Consider the following 5,426-nt stretch of genomic DNA (forward strand, 5'->3'; position numbering starts at 1 on the left):
TTTATGTGGATACCTCCAAGGCAGAGAAAGGTTGAAAAGGCACCAATATGAAACAAATGAGTCCTTCTGTCATGATGTTCTGTAACATAGCAGGTATTCACAAGATGTTTGTTGAATGAGCAAATGGCGTTGGGTCCATGGCAAAAGTCCTGGATTAATGCCACAGCAGGGCATTGCCATGTAATGAATATGCCAGCTGTCAAAGGGATGCAGCAATGGAAAACTTGACTGCTCAGATTTTAGGATACTTTCTGAATGATACAGTTGAGTAAGAACTATGGCGAGGTCACCTGGTTGAAACTAAGGAAACTGCTCCACTGGGTCAACCCAAATCTGCATGATGTCATAAAAGTAAGTCAACTTTTCCTCTCCGAGCTTTGTTGAGCCCATCTACAAAGTGGGGAGTAGGGAACATGGCTTGCCTCCGAGAAAAGATTACCCATGATCCCACATACTGTTACAGCAGTAAAACGGACTTGATTTATTTCCACCCATGCTGAGTCAGGTGGAAAAAACATGCCCGGTTCCACAGCCAAAGCTGTTTTGGTATCAGATCTGTTATTCATTGAGAGAGGAAGAAAAAATTAACCACACAGACTTGCCTCAAATCGCTTGCTAGTCCAGTTTCCTTTGTGGCCAGAAATTTATATTCAGTAGATTCAGCCATAAAAGGGGGAAGTGTTCCCTAGCTATTCCAGTTTTGCCCAGAAAGACTGCAAGTCTTAAGAAGGAAGAAACCCAGCCCCAGCATGCAAGGGTCCACTTTGATCAGGGTGCCTGGATTGCTGGGATAGCCAGCAAGGTGTTGGAACCTGCATTTTCCCTGTTTTGAGAACTTGGAGTTCCCTATACAACTTCAGTGCGAACGTATGACACGCACCATGCTACCCTCTTCGTTTATGAAACCTACAACACCTTCTGCTTCTTCCTGTGCAAATGCCATGTTGGATCTATAGCCTGTATTTATGTCCCCTGAATGGTCAAGTACCTGACATTGAACATACAGTGGAAAGGGCTGAGATACTGTTTTACAGACCAGGCTGCCCTGCCTTTTGGCAAAGTCGCAAAGGCCATACCCCCCGATGGCTGATGCTTCCAATGACTACTTCATTTGGCCTAGAAGTCACAGACAGATTTATGCCTCAGACACTCTGGGGAGAGGTGCCCAGAGGACAGAATGTGAAAACAAATTATCATTCCCAATCGTCTTTCCAGAACTAAGAGAATAAAGGCAGACCAGGTGCCTTAAATGCATCAAGGGCACATGGTGCTGCTGGGAAAGAGGTACAAATCTGTCCCCTAGACAAAGACCTTTGGCGGGGTGGGGTGCCAAAACGGGAACTTACTCAACATTTCCAAAAGTGAGGCAGGCAGATGAGCATTGGGAGTAAAAATTCAGGCTACCAACTGGCCAGCACATTTAACTGGTTTCTATTTTAAGTGAGGACTACAGAGAATGAGGTCGGAGAGGGGCAGAGCCCTCATGCATTTGCTCTGCACTCACACAATTGTCGTTACGCACCAGGGTGCTTTTAAAATCTGGGAGCTCTGCAGGGGTTTCTCTTGCTGGCTCACAGCTAATGCAGAGGAACGAAGCCTTCTCTTCTCCTGCCTTCTTTTCATTGCTCCCGACCTTCCGACACCAGGAGTGCTCTCCCAGTGGGTGGGTCAAAATAGCTTATCCAGAACTCGAGGGAGGGTGAAGGAGGTACAGAGAGCTAGTGATGGCGCTCAAAGACCCGCTCTCAGAACTATAGAGGTCATGCACGTGGTGGGACATTACCACAGGGTGACACAAAACACCGAAACCAAAGCCCAAACCCCTAAATTCATCTTCATCGCATATTTTTAAAGGTTCGTTTTTTAATTATTAGAAAAGACAGCCCTGATGAAAATTGCTAATTATTTCTAGATATTCTATGTGTCCAATCCCAAAGAATCAGTAACACCTGATTTTTATTGAAAAGCACATTTACTTAAAGAAATCAAAGTATTTTTATTTTTTTTATTTTACATTTTTTTTTTTAGGAAGATCAGCCCCGAGTTAACATCTGCTGCCAATCCTCCTCTTTTTGCTGAGGAAGACTGGCCCTGAGCTAACATCTGTGCCCATCTTCCTCTACTTTCTATATGGGACGCCTACCACAGCATGGCTTGCCAAGCGGTGCCGTGTCCGCACCCAGGATCCGAACCAGCAAACCCCGGGCTGCCGAGAAGCAGAACGTGCGCACTTAACCGCTGGGCCACCAGGCCGGCCCCCACAAAGTATTTTTAATATCCTGTTAAATCCCTGAGTCTCATTATGAGGTGACTATAAGTAATCATTGATTTAATTTTGCCATCAAATAGAATTTAGTGCCCTCCAGTTCACGGCGTTGGGTGAAGGATCATATGCAAAGGAGTTCAGACAGCATTTCAGAATCTTCAACTACAGCAATACTTCATATGCGGGGCCACCTCCCCGCCCCCCGCAAAAAAGTGCTTCCTGTGCAAGAACACAGTGCAGCCCAACCAATGAGAAAAGATTAGTAATGATAACAATACTAGCACCACTCACTCACGTAGTGCTTCCGAAGTGCGGCCACTGTTCTAAAGCGCTTTACATACGAGCCCATTTAAACTTCTCGGCAACTCCTTAGACATATTCTCAGGGTCCTCATTTTACAGGCAGGAACGAATTTCCTTGTTTTCTCAGTTTGTAAAGGGATGACTGAGTAAAAGCAAACCCATACTAACTAGCAGCCTCGACTTAGAACCAGGTCAACAAGTTCCCCAATCTCCAAACCCCAGTCCGCATAACTCCTGTCTCAAGTCCAAAACACAAAGATGAATTTCACTCTCAAACCCAAAGCCGCGATGCTGGGTTTGTAATGTCACATAATGCTATTTTCGTTAGCTAGCCGAAATCAGGGAGGAAACCTCTTCTCAAGCAGAGAAAACCGTACACCTTCAAAGCAGCAGGCACCGTGAGCCGGGGCCCTCCACCGCTGGCGAGGCCTCCTGGCCTTTCGCTCACACCGTTCTTTCCCCTTTCGTGGCCTTCCTCTGTGTTCTCCCATAAAGAAAAAACAAATACCAAAATTTTTACTTTTACTAAAAGTTTTTTAAAGTTTACAAAAGGCAGAAAATAATTCTGCTGATGCAGCGAAACCATCAAAAAGATACGCTGTAACAAACAATGTGAGACTTGACACATTTTCTCAACGGCCCCACAGTTTGCCATGGAGGTAATACTTCAGAGCAACACGTGTTCACTTTGCTCCTTCTTTTCCACCCCTTTTTCAAGTTGAGTCCCCCCCAGCCAACTATAAATAAGAGTGTGTGTTACTGAGTCATATTAGTATTTGGAGTTTGGGGTTTATTTGTTTTTGTTTTGTTTTTTTTCAAAATAAAAATAACTCCATCTTCTTGGAGATAAAAATCACACACATCCATTATAAAGAATTGGAACAATACATAAAGAAATAATCATGATGGGCCGGCCCTGTGGCTGAGTGGTTAAGTTCGTGCGTTCCGCTTCAGTGGCCCAGGGTTTCACCAGCTTGGATCCTGGGTGCGGACATGGCACCGTTCATCAGGCTGCGCTGAGGTGGCGTCCCACATAGCACAGCCAGAAGCACTCAAAACTGCCGTATACAACTATGTTCTGGGGAGCTTTGGGGAGAAAAAGAAGAAGAAAAAAAAGATTGGCAACAGATGTTAGCTCAGATGCCAATCTTTAAAAAAAAGAAACAATCATGAAAATAAAAGTCCCCTGAAATCTCACCATCCTAACCAGTAACACTGAGGTGAACTTCCTTTGATGCATTTTTGTACACACGTGTACGTGCACAGACACCAGTGCACAGACGCTCCCACTATTTTACAAGAATGGGATACCACATGTGCTTTTTTTTTCCTGCTTTATCTCCCCAACCCTGCCCCCATACATAGTTGTATATCTTAGTTGCAGGTCCTTCTAGTTGTGGGATGTGGGACGCCACCTCAACGTGACCTGACGAGCGGAGCCATGTCCGCGCCCAGGATCCGAACCCTGGGCCACCTCAGCGGAGCGCGCGAACTTAACCACTCGGCCACGGAGCCGGCCCCCATATGTGTTATTTTTACTGTAAGCAACTTTTTTCCTCTTTTCCTCTCTTCCCTCAACATTAACAACCTAGAGCATGTCCATATAGTTTTCCCTTTGTTATCATACACACACACCCAGACACACACACATTCATTTACACCCCCATATACAGGCAGGTTTCTGGGTTCTGGTTCTTTACAATAACGGAATCATATTATTCATTTTGCGTCTTTCTTTTCTCACACACCAGTATCTCATGGAAATCTCTCTCAGACATCTGGTAAGGCTATAATTCATCCCACTTAATGGCCATGTAATATTCTATGGAGTAATATATTTTAATTTTTCAGCTATTCCCTGATTAATGGCCATTCACCGTGTTTCCAGTTCTTGGCAGCTACGAACAACACTGCAATAAACATTCTCGCACACATGTCCTTACAAATTAGCACTTTTATTTTTATGGAATAGATTCCTAGGAGTAGGATTCGAGGGTCAAGGGGACTATGTATTTTTTATTTTAATAGATATTGCCAGATTGCCTTCCAAAAAGACTGGAACGCTTTACAACTCCAATGTATGAGAGCACACTTCCCCCACATCCCTGCTGGCAACAGGTATTATAGCTCTTTTTAAGTTTTTCCCAGTTTAATGCATATAAATCAATATTTTATTATTCATTTGCATTTCTCTGCGTCTGGACCACTGCATGCATTGTGCCATTTGTGCATTTTTTTTTTAAGTCTGCTTTTTGAAGAGGAAGATTGGCCCTGAGCTAACATCTGTTGCCAATCTTCCTCTTTTTTTTTCTCCCCAAAGCCCCAGTACGTAGTTATATGTCCTAGTCGTAAGTCATTATAATTTCTTCTATATAGGATGCTGCCTCAGCATGCCTTGATGAGCAGTGTGTAGGTCTGCACCCAGGATCCAAAACAGCGAACCCCAGGCCACCAAAGCAGAGCGGTGGAACTTAATCACTTGGCCATGGGGCCAGCCCCAATTTGTGCAGTTTGATGGGGCTGAAATTTAGCCTGCGAATAGCTTACAAAACCAAGCATCCTGACTGTGTTCAATGCAGAGGAAGGGCCCCAACGTTTTCTAATTTATGGAAAGGTGCTGCCAATGGCCTTGTCCGGACCAAGAAATTTGAGCATCTTTTTTTCTTTTCTTTTCTTTTTTTTTTTGGAGGAAGATTGGCCCTGAGCTAACATCTGCTGCCAATCCTCCTCTTTTTGCTGAGGAAGGCTAGCCTTGAGCTAACATCCGTGCCCATCTTCCTCTACTTTATATGTGGGACACCTGCCACAGCATGGCTTGCCAACCAGTGCCATGTCCACACCCGGGATCCAAACCAGCA

The sequence above is a fragment of the Equus przewalskii genome, chromosome 25 (assembly GCF_037783145.1).
Source record: "Equus przewalskii isolate Varuska chromosome 25, EquPr2, whole genome shotgun sequence".
Taxonomy (NCBI): Eukaryota; Metazoa; Chordata; class Mammalia; order Perissodactyla; family Equidae; genus Equus; species Equus przewalskii.